Source organism: Convolutriloba macropyga, unplaced genomic scaffold (assembly GCF_964194025.1).
Source record: "Convolutriloba macropyga unplaced genomic scaffold, txConMacr16.3 SCAFFOLD_1085, whole genome shotgun sequence".
Classification (NCBI taxonomy): domain Eukaryota; kingdom Metazoa; phylum Xenacoelomorpha; order Acoela; family Convolutidae; genus Convolutriloba; species Convolutriloba macropyga.
This window is the reverse complement of record NW_027451409.1, coordinates 42,501-57,500: the sequence shown is the minus strand read 5'-3', so window position 1 is coordinate 57,500 and position 15,000 is coordinate 42,501. Positions and strand designations below refer to the sequence as shown.

Sequence of the window (15,000 nt, the reverse complement as noted above, 5' to 3'; positions counted from 1 at the left end):
CACCGTCCTGCTGTCAGTATCAATCAACACCTTTTGTGGTGACTCATGAGCAAGTAGTTAGGCGCCTTAACCCAACTTTTGGTTCATCCCACATCGCCGGTTCTGCTTACCAAAAGCGGCCCACAAAAAGCTTGCATTCATAGTCCAAGTGCAATTAAGTCACAAGGACATCTCACCGATTTATAGTTTGAGAATAGGTGAAGGAAAAATTTTCCCCCATTCCTCTAATCATTCGCTTTAACCGATGAAATTGCTTTGCGAAGATTTTTCAATCTTGCTCAAGCTTTTGCTATCCTGAGGGAAACTTCGGAGGAAACCAGCTACTAGATGGTTCGATTAGTCTTTCGCCCCTATGCTCAGGTCAGACGATCGATTTGCACGTCAGAACCGCTTCGGGCTTCCACCATGGTTTCCCGTGGCTTCGCCCTGCCCAAGCATAGATCACCATCTTTCGGGTCGTGTGCTACTTGCTCTGGATCAGTCATGCAATAAGAGCAAAACCGTCCGTGGTTGCGGGACACCGAATCGGCGCCCTCACCACACAAAGTAGTGCAATTCATAAAAATTACACTGTTCACTTTCATTTCGCGTGTGCGCTTTCAATGAGCGACAACACTTGCAAGCAACTCACACTCCTTGGTCCGTGTTTCAAGACGGGCTGTAGAGAGCATTGAATAGGAAGTTGAGGTCAGACAGGCAATCAAGATCAATTTATCTCATTTTGTTTAGAATCAACAAGAAGAATTCCGAGGAAAACTTCTGCTCGATTCATTAACAAGATTTGCCAAAAGACGACAACTACACTACTCGGTAGCCGAGAATATAATATCAAGGCATTGAGTATGGTAACGCTCACTCCAGTTCCCCTTCAACAGTTTCACGTACTTTTCACTCTCTCTTCAGAGTGCTTTTCAACTTTCCCTCACGGTACTTGTTTACTATCGGTCTCGCTTTATAATTAGCTTTTGGAAAGACATATCTCCAGCTTCGAGTTGCACTTTCAAACAACTCTACTCATAGGAATGAGCCATTATGACTGGTATCGAAAATGACCTTTACAGGATTTTCACCTTCTTTGATGCTACTTTCCAGTAGACATCAGGACAAATTCACCAGTCTAGCATCAAACCATACCGGACACCGAGAAATGTTGCCATTTCTCTTCCCGATGAGCTTTTCCCTGTTCATTCGCCATTACTAAGGGATTCTCAGTTGATTTCTTTTCCTCCCCTTACTGATATGCTTAAGTTAAGGGGGTTCTCTCGCCCAATTCAGGTTATGTAGTTGATTGTCTCTTAATTGGTTCACTGACCAATATGAGACAGAAACCGATTCAGCAGTTTTGTTCGCTACTACTATCAAACACAGGTCGAAGTTTCCATTCAGTCATTAATTCCAACTTTCAAATGTTGTTGTTTCAGCTTTCGCTTACTAGAAGCAACATAATACTCGCTGCAATACAGACCTCGGGAAACCCTCACCGTGAATAAGGTTCACTCACATATTTCACTACATTTTGCGTGGGATTGGAGATGAGGCTACTCGTTCTTGCTCAGTACTAGGCTGAAAATTAACGAAACTTCGTTACAAACGTTCACATGTTGATGTTTCCGCTTTCGCGTACTCGAAACAACATAATACTAGTCTTTGTAATTTAGTTTCATAATTTCAACTGTTCTCATGCAGAATTTTTGCTCATTCTTATCCCAAATTTTGACCTGGCTACTAGTTACACTCCTTGTACTTATTGCAAAATGACCACAAATTTCAACAGCTTTCACATGTTGCTGTTTCGGCTTTCGCTTACTACAGTCAACATAATACTCGTTGCAAAATAAGTGCTCGGCATCTGCAATTTTCCAAAGACGAAGTTTCGCCAGTTCAATTTTCGCTCGCCAATTATGGCTACTAATTCACACGGTACTGAGCTCAACAACATTAAATTTGTTCAGCAAGACTTTCACATGTTGATGTTTTGGCTTTCGCCTACTAGAAGCAACATAATACTCGTCTTGTTAGCTCATTCAATGAGAATAGCTTTTCCCGTTGAGAATTTTTGCCTTCAATTGGCGTTGTAGTGAGTTTGGCTACTCAGATCACCAAATACTTGTGACAATTCGAACCAGAAATGTTTTCAATTTTCACATGCTGATGTTTCGGATTCAACCTACTAGAAGCAGCATAATACTTGTATTCAACAATTTCTGTATCAAATCCCAGTTTTCTCTGGTGCATCTTTGCCAAACTATTCCAAACTGCCTGAGTCTGAATACCAATTACAGGTACTAGTAAATGCACGTTACTAAGGACTATATAGTTCTAGGTTACTGTACACAACGACGTTCACATGTTGATGTTTCAGCTGCCGCTTACTAGAAACAACATAATACTTATCGTGCATACCTTTCCATAACTTGTCCTTTTCAGATGCATTAGTTTCCCTTTGTCTTGGCTTCTACAGTCAGACTGGCTACTAGTAACAGCACAGTACTAATCACATATCGTTCTACAGTTTGCAGACAACTTTCACATGTTGATGTTTCAGCTTTCGCCTACTAGAAACAACATAATACTCGCTGTATACATTTGTAGTTCTCTATGTAACTTTCATGTGAAGAAGTTTCGCCAGTCTTTTTGACTGTCTCAAATCTGAGTCATGCTTAGGCTACTAGTTGCTTCATAGTACTTATCGCCTCGAGATCATTGAACAAAACTTGATTTTCACATGTTGCTGTTTCAGCTTCCGCTTACTAGAAACAACATAATACTAGTCTCATTAAGTTCCGTCTCTTTGCAATTTTCTTATGAAGAAAATTCGCCATCACAATGACTCCAGCAGTTCTTGATCAAGGAATGCAATCATTGATCAGAATGCTATTATTTGAATCGGTTCTGCTTTAAGTGTTCCAATTTTATTGGAAGCACCAACAATAGAACATCAATGTGTTCAATCGAGAGTTATATAACCCTGAATCGGACGCAGTCAACAGCCGAAGCCGAGACCGCCTTTTGCGTTAGAGAGGTCGGTAAACAAATCTTGCGATTCATACCGAATTAACACATATAGCTGTGCTCCTCTTCGTAAAGCGAGCCAAGTGATCCCCTGTTGAAGGATGTATTTGGACCAATCTAGTAGCATTTGGTTTCCAACAAGCTCTCCCAAGTTAGCTTACTTATTGGGCTTTTCAACCAATTCGGTTGGCTACAAGCATCATCAAAGTACTAGCCACAGTTTGATCGCAAAATTCTACGACTTTCACATGTTGATGTTTCGGCTTGCGCTTAGCCTACTATAAGCAACATAATACTAGTCATATCATAGAGCGTGATCAGCTTGTGACGTTCTCATGATGAAGTTTCACCAACAGTGTCTCACTTCGAGCTTAAATCCAGCTACTAGTAACTACACAGTACTGACTGCAACGATAACTTTTATCTATACCTTTCACATGCTGCGCTTTCGGCCAGGGCCTACTAACGTCAACATAATACTCGATATAAACTTTTGTTCATGATGCAGCTTCCCCATGCAGAAGTTTCGCCTTCAAATGCTCTCTTGGCCATATGACGTAAGAAAAGGTTACTAGTAACATCACAGTACTAGCCACAGTTTGATTGCAAAATTCTACGACTTTCACATGTTGATGTTTCGGCTTGCGCTTAGCCTACTAGAAGCAACATAATACTAGTCATATCATAGAGCGTGATCAGCTTGTGACGTTCTCATGATGAAGTTTCACCAACAGTGTCTCATTTCGAGCTTAAATCCAGCTACTAGTAACTACACAGTACTGACTGCAACGCTAACTTTTATCTATACCTTTCACATGCTGCGCTTTCGGCCAGGGCCTACTAACGTCAACATAATACTCGATATAAACTTTTGTTCATGATGCAGCTTCCCCATGCAGAAGTTTCGCCTTCAAATGCTCTCTTGGCCATATGACGTAACACAAGGTTACTAGTAACATCACAGTACTAGCCACAATTTGATCGCAAAATTCTACGACTTTCACATGTTGATGTTTCGGCTTGCGCTTAGCCTACTAGAAGCAACATAATACTAGTCATATCATGGAGCGTGATCAGCTTGTGACGTTCTCATGATGAAGTTTCACCAACAGTGTCTCATTTCGAGCTTAAATCCAGCTACTAGTAACTACACAGTACTGACTGCAACGCTAACTTTTATCTATACCTTTCACATGCTGCGCTTTCGGCCAGGGCCTACTAACGTCAACATAATACTCGATATAAACTTTTGTTCATGATGCAGCTTCCCCATGCAGAAGTTTCGCCTTCAAATGCTCTCTTGGCCATATGACGTAAGAAAAGGTTACTAGTAACATCACAGTACTAGCCACAGTTTGATTGCAAAATTCTACGACTTTCACATGTTGATGTTTCGGCTTGCGCTTAGCCTACTAGAAGCAACATAATACTAGTCATATCATAGAGCGTGATCAGCTTGTGACGTTCTCATGATGAAGTTTCACCAACAGTGTCTCATTTCGAGCTTAAATCCAGCTACTAGTAACTACACAGTACTGACTGCAACGCTAACTTTTATCTATACCTTTCACATGCTGCGCTTTCGGCCAGGGCCTACTAACGTCAACATAATACTCGATATAAACTTTTGTTCATGATGCAGCTTCCCCATGCAGAAGTTTCGCCTTCAAATGCTCTCTTGGCCATATGACGTAACACAAGGTTACTAGTAACATCACAGTACTAGCCACAATTTGATCGCAAAATTCTACGACTTTCACATGTTGATGTTTCGGCTTGCGCTTAGCCTACTAGAAGCAACATAATACTAGTCATATCATGGAGCGTGATCAGCATGTGACGTTCTCATGATGAAGTTTCACCAACAGTGTCTCATTTCGAGCTTAAATCCAGCTACTAGTAACTACACAGTACTGACTGCAACGATAACTTTTATCTATACCTTTCACATGCTGCGCTTTCGGCCAGGGCCTACTAATGTCAACATAATACTCGATATAAACTTTTGTTCATGATGCAGCTTCCCCATGCAGAAGTTTCGCCTTCAAATGCTCTCTTGGCCATATGACGTAACACAAGGTTACTAGTAACATCACAGTACTAGCCACAATTTGATCGCAAAATTCTACGACTTTCACATGTTGATGTTTCGGCTTGCGCTTAGCCTACTAGAAGCAACATAATACTAGTCATATCATAGAGCTTGATCAGCTTGTGACATTCTCATGATGAAGTTTCACCAACAGTGTCTCATTTTGAGCTTAAATCCAGCTACTAGTAACTACACAGTACTGACTGCAACAATAACTTTTATCTATACCTTTCACATGCTGCGTTTTCGGCCAAGGCCTACTAACGTCAACATAATACTCGATATAAAATTTTGATCATGATGCAGCTTTCCCATGCAGAAGTTTCGCCTTCAAATGCTCTCTTGGCCATATGACGGAACACCAGGTTACTAGTAACATCACAGTACTAGCCACAGTTTGATTGCAAAATTCTACGACTTTCACATGTTGATGTTTCGGCTTGCGCTTAGCCTACTAGAAGCAACATAATACTAGTCATATCATAGAGCGTGATCAGCTTGTGACGTTCTCATGATGAAGTTTCACCAATAGTGTTTCATTCGAATTGGTTCTGCTTTAAGCTCTCCAATTGTTTTGGATGAACCAGTTTTGCCCTTCGAAGCCACTTTTGTGAGCTTTTGTGGGTCTTTACCAAGAGGATATACCTCAAGGCCTCTTTCAATTCCTTTAAGTTCTTTCAACTCCTTTACAGTTTCTAGGTTCACATAGCTGCAAACCTTATTTCTAGTTTTAAGTCTGGCCAACTTGGGGAGAGTTGGTGCAGACCGTGACCAATTCTAGTAGGATGCCACAACAAGAATGTGATCAACTTAGCTTGTCGATGAACCTGCCCCACATTCAAACAACTCTATCGCCTTTTCCTCGTATAGTTATATGCGAGGGCCTCTCATAGAGAGCGCTGTTAGCAACCTTTTCCACATAGACGATAAAGTTGTGAGTGTTTTGCACATGGCTGTTGTCATCACCACGTGACGAGTCAACTCAGCTTGACTCTCTACACTCCGACAAGCTTTGCACATACGCCTTTAGTTCAGTATGTGTCTTTAATCTGACTCCGGTGCCTCAAGCCGGAAAAATTGTCAGATTATGATCATTATCGGTTAGTCATCCCGATGCAAGATCGTATCGTACTGTCTTTGTCTACCTCCAGATTCCGAAGAACAGGAGGAGACTCTCCCAGACCTACATATCTGGGAGAATGTTCAGAGGGCGAGAAGCTGTGGATTACTCTCCCCTAAGAACTGACTAAACTTTACCCTCGTCCAAGGTAAGTTTATTTTAGCTAGCCTTCTATGTAAAGGATCTGAGGCTAAGCTGTGTTTTTTCGAGCCTTTGGCTCGGAGCAAGTTCAGTGGGCGCCCCGAGTAGCTCAACTCTTTCCCACTGAACAGCGCAACGCTCTGTCACTCGCTGGGATTTTTGCGTGTCGGTTCTAACCACGCGACTTGTGGACCTTTTTAGTCCTTTCTCATTCACAAGTCTATAGCTGGGCTTCTATAACCCAGCTTCTGAGATCTAGATAGCTGCAGTTCTGCTAGGCTGCTTTTGCTAACTAGTCTCCCTTTAAGCAGTCCCTTGCCATGACTGCTGAACTATGTATCCACACAAGTAGTTTTTGAGCTCGATACATAATTCGAGATTGGTTGCCAAGCAATCTCTAGCGACAGAGCGTCATGCGCACTACAGACATGGCCTCTACCAGCAGCCATGCCCGAAGGAATCAATCACTGATCCTTCCGCAGGTTCCCCTACGGAAACCTTGTTACGACTTTTACTTCCTCTAGACAATTAAGCTCGATCCGCTTCATCCCGTTGCCGGAGACCGAAGTCCCAACAGTAGGAATTTGCAATTCTTGCTTAACTATCCAATCAGTAGTAGCGACGGGCGGTGTGTACAAAGGGCAGGGACGTAATCCCTATGAGTTGTTGACTCATAAGTACCAGGAATTCCTGGTTCACGTCTGCAAGTTACAACAGACGATCCCCTTGAAGCGCTGTACTTTTCTCTGATTGCCCAGTCCATTTCGGACCAAGGGCTGAGTACTCAATCTAAAAGTACACAGTGTAGCGCGCGTGCAGTCCAGAACATCTAAGGGCATCACAGACCTGTTATAGCCTCACTTCATCTGCGGTATTTAATTCCGCATAGTTCCTCTAAGAAGTGTTTGAATTCACATATAGTGAATTTCATTATTTAGATGGAGAAGATCTCGTTCGTTATCGGAATTAACCAGACAGATCACTCCACTAACTAAGAACGGCCATGCACCACCGCCCATATAATCATGAAAGATATTCAATCTGTCAATCCTTAAGATGTCTGGACCGGGTGAGTTTTCCCGTGTTGAGTCAAATTAAGCCGCAGGCTCCACTCCTGGTGGTGCCCTTCCGTCAATTCCTTTAAGTTTCGATTTTGCAACCATACTTCCCCCGGAACCAATAAACTTTGGTTTCCCGGTTAATCTCTTGCCAAGTCAAGATCGACTTTGACAAATTGTAGGTTGGTATAGTTTATGGTCAGAATTACGAGGGTATCTAATCCTCTTCAATACTCTGACTTTCGTTCTTGATTAATGAAAACATTCTTGGCAAATGCTTTCGCAGTAGTTTGTCTTGCCACGATCCAAGAATTTCACCTCTAACGTAGCAATACAAATGCCCCCGTCTGTTCCTTTCAATCATTACCGCACTCAGCCAACCGGCATCAATCGAGTAGCGGGTCATTCTCCATTATTCCATGCTTTATTATTCGATCCCAAAGGATGCTTTGAACACTCTAATTTTCTCAGGGTGAAAACACCGTTTCCACAGTTCGTCACATTTAAGTGCAAACTATTTCTTCGATGCGAAGGATGAGCGGAACGAGTCAACAGATTTAACTGAAGACCATGTTGCCGTTCTACTCAAACAGATCCAACTATGAGCTTTTTAAACGCAGCAACTATTGCATACGCTTGTAGAGGCTGGTATTACCGCGGCTGCTGGCACCAGACTTGCCCTCTACTCGTTCATCAATGGAGCTTTTAAGTCCATTCCATTCTGATTACAAACCATAAAGGTTCATATCATTATTTCTAGTCACTACCTCCTCGTGCGGAGAGTGGGTAATTTGCGTGCCTGCTGCCTTCCTTGGATGTGGTAGCCGTTTCTAAGGCTCCCTCTCCGGAATCGAACCCTGATTCCCCGTTACCCGTCACAACCATGGTAGTCCGTTACACTACCATCATAGGTTGATAGGTCAGAAATTCGGAAGTTCCGTCCCCAAGCCGAAGCTATCTGGGATCTTTCAGTTACTAGGACTCATCACGGGATGTGTCTGTACTTAGCAAATCACCCGGTGTAGTCTTGTAAAAGTCTCCGACAGTGTCGGACAATCAGCATGCATTAGCTGCAGGGTTACCGCAGTTATTCATTTAGCTTGCAAATCAACTAATAGATAGTAACTGATTTAATGAGCCATTCGCGGTTCCACTTTTTCAAGCTTCGCTTGCACATGCATGGCTTAGTCTTTCAGACAAGCATATGGCAACTGACAGGATCAATCAGTTTAATTGTACTTTGAACAATCTTTCGATTTGTTCGAATTTAGAAAGACATAGCCTTGCGGCCTCGTCAATCTTGCTTTGAGCTTTTTAAATCACGAAGAGTTTCAATGCATGCTTTGGCATGGCTACTAGTTACTACACAGTACTCTACACACTTAGAGTTACCCACGATTACACATTTCACATGCTGATGTTTCGGCTCGCGCGTACTAGAAACAGCATAATACTATGTGTACTGGTAGATAGCGCTCTGTGAGCATTTCCCATGAGCAGGTTTTGCCCTCCAAATCTCTGTTCTACTGTTACCAATACCGGCTAACAACTGTATCATACTAGGGAGAATTGACTCATGATTTAAAAACCAGATGTTCACATGTCGATGTTTCGGCTCTCGCCTACTAGAAACAACATAATACTAGTCTGTTAAAAATCTCAATCACGCCGCCTCTTCAGATACAGAAGTTTTACCTTTTATTGGTTAGAGAACAGCTTTCCAGCTGTCGACATGGTTACTAGTAACAACACCGTACTCAACACAAAAACTTTTCAACTTCACAACTTTCACATGCTGATGTTTCTGCTTTCGCATACTAGAAACAGCATAATACTTATTGTTTTGTCAAGTAATTTGTGTGTCTTTCCCATGTGAAGTTTCACCGGTCAACAATGTTTCCCTGACCAATTACGGCTACTAGTAGCTGTATAATACTAGGGAAAATGATTGAGGATTTAATATCAGATTTTCACATGTTGATGTTTCGGCTTTCGCCTACTAGAAACAACATAATACTAGTCTGCTAAGAAATCTCGCTCAAATTGCCTTTTCACATACAGAAGTTTCACCTTCTATTGGTTAGAGAACAGTTCTCAGCTGTCGACATGGTTACTAGTAACAACATCGTACTCAACACAAAAATTCTTCAACTTCACAACTTTCACATGCTGATGTTTCTGCTTTCGCGTACTAGAAACAGCATAATACTTATTGCTTTGTCAAGAAGTGTGTGTGTCTTTCCCATGCGAAAGTTTCACCGGTCAGCAATAATTGCCGTGTCCAATTAAGGTTACTCATAGCTGTATAATACTAGGGAAAATGATTGAGGATTTAATATCAGATTTTCACATGTTGATGTTTCGGCTTTCGCCTACTAGAAACAACATAATACTAGTCTGCTAATAAATCTCGCTCAAATTGCCTTTTCACATACAGAAGTTTCACCTCTTCTTGGTCACTGTACAGATGATGCTGTCTGTTCTTTATTTGGTTCTGCTTATTATAAGGAGGGGCATCACTCCTTCCTCCTTGGTTTGCATGCATTAAGCCTGCTTTGTGAAAAGCGTATCTTTCTAGCTTTTCTTCGCCTTACTCGAGTAGGACGATACAATCCAGACATTAGTCAGTCTTGGTGTAAAGTCACTGAGTATTATTCGGTTCTGCTTTATTCAGCAATATGCTGTATAATTGTTGTAATTTGCGAACATATTTGTTCTCAGTTCCGAACTACTAGCGACGACAGATTACCAGCGGTCATGAGCCATCAAGGTAGTTCTTTGGTGCATCAAGTAGAGAGGTGCCATCAAACAACACTTCCCTAATAATGCTACACACATAGAATTTGCTACAGTGCAGCTTTTTACTTTGCAAAATTTGCGCACAAATTTTGCATAGAATAAATGTTTTATCAAGATTTTTAGATCCCCTCCCTTGAGAGAACGTTACTCCTTTAAGTGAACACCCCGCGGCGTCCTGTTGTTATTGCTTATAACCATTTCGCAAGCCGGAGGCATAATGCACTACGCAAGCCGCTACTTTGGCACAGAGGCACCTAGTTTTACACCCGGGACTTCAGGTGGCCCAGTTTTACACCCAGTACAGCGGTGCCAGTTGGTAACCCGGTGGATCCTCGGAGACCAGACATGATCATAGATCAAACCCGATGTATGCTACTCCTGAACGTATAGTATCTCCACTGTGCAATGAAATTATCGTTCGTTTCGGGCCTTCCTATACGTTCAGCAGACAATCGCTAGGAATTCACCTCGTGACCCGTGGTGACCACACTGGATTTCAAGTTTATTGATTTGGACAGACCTGTCATTTATTTTGCTTTTCAGCTTCAGTTCTGCTCGATCTAGCTTGCCTAAGGCTTGATCTCGCTTTGCTCACCCCTGTAGGAGCCTCTACTAGTACCACTCGGAGTAATGGGGAATCCACCAGACCTAATCGATGAATGCCATCAAACAACAAACATCATACCCGGCTTCATCAGGCATATTTTATTACTTCCGAGAGGTACTTTAGTATCAGATCTTTCTCCATGCCTCTTATGAGGACCCGTCAGACCTTTCGGTTTATCGTTTAGCTTCAGTCCTGCTCGATCTAGCTTTCCCAAGGCTCGATCTAGCTCTATTCGCCCCACTAGAGGGCTCTCTAAGACCCCTCGGTCTTAGTGTTAGCTCCGGTACTGCTCGGTCGTGCTTGCTGAAGGCCCGACCCAGCTTTAGTTAGATTCTCGTACTTTCTCTTGGCCTCTCTAGGAGGACCAGACAGACCTCTCGGTCTATCGTTTAGCTTCAGTCCTGCTCGATCTAGCTTGCCCAAGGCTTGATCAAGCTCTATTCGCCCCGCTAGAGGGCTCTCTAAGACCCCTCGGTCTTAGTGTTATCTTCTGTAATGCCTAACCAAGCTTACTACAGGCCTTGGTCAGGTCTTTATCGGTCACCGATTAGTAACAGACCAATCATAGGGCCTTCCACCCTATCCGGGTTGAGGTCTTTAGTCCAGCCATATTTTGACAAGACACCTCTCCCTAATAATGCCCCACACATAGAATTACTGTCCATGCAGTATTTAACTTGTGTTTTTTTCTAAAATTTGATTTTCACTTTTTGGAGGTTCATTTGCTCCTCTGACACTCTTTCAGCTTCAATCTTACTCGATCTAGCTTTCCCAAGGCTCGATCTAGCTCTATTCGCCCCACTAGAGGGCTCTCTAAGACACTTCGGTCTTAGTGTTAGCTCCGGTCTTGCTCAATCGTGCTTGCTGAAGGCGCGATCAAGCTTTAGTTAGCTTCTCGTACTTCCTCTTGGCCTCTCTAGGAGGACCAGACAGACCTCTCGGTCTATCGTTTAGCTTCAGTCCTGCTCGATCTAGCTTTCCCAAGGCTCGATCTAGCTCTATTCGCCCTGCTAGAGGGCTCTCTAAGACCCCTCGGTCTTAGTGTTAGCTCCGGTACAGCTCGGTCGTGCTTGCTGAAGGCCCGATCAAGCTTTAGTTAGATTCTCGTACTTTCTCTTGGCCTCTCTAGGAGGACCAGACAGACCTCTCGGTCTATCGTTTAGCTTCAGTCCTGCTTGATCTAGCTTTCCCAAGGCTCGATCTAGCTCTATTCGCCCTGCTAGAGGGCTCTCTAAGACCCCTCGGTCTTAGTGTTAGCTCCGGTACAGCTCGGTCGTGCTTGCTGAAGGCCCGATCAAGCTTTAGTTAGCTTCTCGTACTTTCTCTTGGCCTCTCTAGGAGGACCAGACAGACCTCTCGGTCTATCGTTTAGCTTCAGTCCTGCTCGATCTAGCTTTCCCAAGGCTCGATCTAGATCTATTCGCCCTGCTAGAGGGCTCTCTAAGACCCCTCGGTCTTAGTGTTAGCTCCGGTACAGCTCGGTCGTGCTTGCTGAAGGCCTGATCAAGCTTTAGTTAGCTTCTCGTACTTTCTCTTGGCCTCTCTAGGAGGACCAGACAGACCTTTCGGTCTCTTGCTTAGCTTCAGTCCTGCTCGATCTAGCTTTCCCAAGGCTCGATCTAGCTCTATTCGCCCCGCTAGAGGGCTCTCTAAGACCCCTCGGTCTTAGTGTTAACTCCTGTAATGCCTAACCAAGCTTACTACAGGCCTTGGTCAGGTCTTTATCGGTCACCGATTAGTAACAGACCGATCATGGGGCCTTCCACCCTATCCGGGTTGAGGTCTTTAGTCCAGCCATATTTTGACAAGACACCTCCCCCTAATAATGCCCCACACATAGAAATACTGTCCATGCAGTATTTAACTTGTGTTTTTTCTAAAATTTGATTTTCACTTTTTGGAGGTTCATTTGCTCCTCTGACACTCTTTCAGCTTCAATCTTACTCGATCTAGCTTTCCCAAGGCTCGATCTAGCTCTATTCGCCCCACCAGAGGGCTCTCTAAGACACTTCGGTCTTAGTGTTAGCTCCGGTCTTGCTCAATCGTGCTTGCTGAAGGCGCGATCAAGCTTTAGTTAGCTTCTCGTACTTTCTCTTGGCCTCTCTAGGAGGACCAGACAGACCTCTCGGTCTATCGTTTAGCTTCAGTCCTGCTCGATCTAGCTTTCCCAAGGCTCGATCTAGCTCTATTCGCCCCGCTAGAGGGCTCTCTAAGACCCCTCGGTCTTAGTGTTAGCTCCGGTACAGCTCGGTCGTGCTTGCTGAAGGCCCGATCAAGCTTTAGTTGGCTTCTCGTACTTTCTCTTGGCCTCTCTAGGAGGACCAGACAGACCTCTCGGTCTCTTGCTTAGCTTCAGTCCTGCTCGATCTAGCTTGCCCAAGGCTTGATCAAGCTCTATTCGCCCCGCTAGAGGGCTCTCTAAGACCCCTCGGTCTTAGTGTTAGCTCCGGTACAGCTCGGTCGTGCTTGCTGAAGGCCCGATCAAGCTTTAGTTAGCTTCTCGTTTTTTCTCTTGGCCTCTCTAGGAGGACCAGACAGACCTCTCGGTCTATCGTTTAGCTTCAGTCCTGCTCGATCTAGCTTTCCCAAGGCTCGATCTAGCTCTATTCGCCCCGCTAGAGGGCTCTCTAAGACCCCTCGGTCTTAGTGTTAGCTCCGGTACAGCTCGGTCGTGCTTGCTGAAGGCCCGATCAAGCTTTAGTTGGCTTCTCGTACTTTCTCTTGGCCTCTCTAGGAGGACCAGACAGACCTCTCGGTCTATCCTTTAGCTTCAGTCCTGCTCGATCTAGCTTTCCCAAGGCTCGATCTAGCTCTATTCGCCCCGCTAGAGGGCTCTCTAAGACCCCTCGGTCTTAGTGTTATCTCCTGTAATGCCTAACCAAGCTTACTACAGGCCTTGGTCAGGTCTTTATCGGTCACCGATTAGTAACAGACCGATCATAGGGCCTTCCACCCTATCTGGGTTGAGGTCTTTAGTCCAGCCATATTTTGACAAGACACCTCCCCCTAATAATGCCCCACACATAGAATTACTGTTTATGCAGCTTTTCACTTGTGAAATTTTTAATTTTCGCAATTATTATAGAATAAGTGTTTGCGCAGCTTTTCATAGGTCGAGCTCTAGCTAGCTAGCTCAAGCTAGCTAGCTAGCTCAAGCTCAAGCTATCTAGCTCAAGCTCAAGCCAGCTAGCTCAAGCTCAAGCTAGCTAGCTAGCTCAAGCTCAAGCTAGCTAGCTAGCTCAAGCTCAAGCTAGCTAGCTCAAGCTCAAGCTAGCTAGCTCAAGCTCAAGCTAGCTAGCTAGCTCAAGCTCAAGCTCAAGCTAGCTAGCTCAAGCTCAAGCTCAAGCTAGCTAGCTAGCTCAAGCTCAAGCTAGCTAGCTAGCTCAAGCTCAAGCTAGCTAGCTAGCTCAAGCTCAAGCTAGCTAGCTCAAGCTCAAGCTCAAGCTCAAGCTAGCTAGCTAGCTCAAGCTAGCTAGCTAGCTCAAGCTCAAGCTAGCTAGCTAGCTCAAGTTCAAGCTAGCTAGCTAGCTCAAGCTCAAGCTAGCTAGCTAGCTCAAGCTCAAGCTAGCTAGCTCAAGCTCAAGCTAGCTAGCTCAAGCTCAAGCTAGCTAGCTAGCTCAAGCTCAAGCTCAAGCTAGCTAGCTCAAGCTCAAGCTCAAGCTAGCTAGCTAGCTCAAGCTCAAGCTAGCTAGCTAGCTCAAGCTCAAGCTCAAGCTAGCTAGCTAGCTCAAGTTCAAGCTAGCTAGCTAGCTCAAGCTCAAGCTAGCTAGCTCAAGCTCAAGCTAGCTAGCTCAAGCTCAAGCCAGCTAGCTCAAGCTCAAGCTCAAGCTAGCTAGCTAGCTCAAGCACAAGCTAGCTAGCTAGCTCAATCTCAAGCTAGCTAGCTCAAGCTCAAGCTAGCTAGCTCAAGCTCAAGCTAGCTAGCTAGCTCAAGCTCAAGCTCAAGCTAGCTAGCTCAAGCTCAAGCTCAAGCTAGCTAGCTAGCTCAAGCTCAAGCTAGCTAGCTAGCTCAAGCTCAAGCTCAAGCTAGCTAGCTCAAGCTCAAGCTCAAGCTAGCTAGCTAGCTCAAGCTCAAGCTGGCTAGCTAGCTCAAGCTCAAGCTAGCTAGCTAGCTCAAGCTCAAGCTAGCTAGCTCAAGCTCAAGCTCAAGCTCAAGCTAGCTAGCTAGCTC

General features: G+C 44.2%; 1 non-coding gene and 1 pseudogene across 1 annotated transcript in view; both read right to left on the bottom strand.

Annotated features, from left to right (window-relative positions):
- LOC142356665 (large subunit ribosomal RNA) overlaps window positions 1-1,280 on the bottom strand; it is a 3,522-nt gene extending 2,242 nt beyond the window's left edge. Inside the window, exon 1 of the ribosomal RNA XR_012761467.1 lies at window positions 1-1,280. This exon is cut by the window's left edge and continues 2,242 nt beyond it. This is a non-coding gene — a ribosomal RNA (large subunit ribosomal RNA).
- A 1,683-nt stretch (window positions 1,281-2,963) lies between these two features.
- Window positions 2,964-3,115, bottom strand: LOC142356668 (5.8S ribosomal RNA; annotated as a pseudogene).
- Between the last annotated feature and the right edge of the window lie 11,885 nt (window positions 3,116-15,000).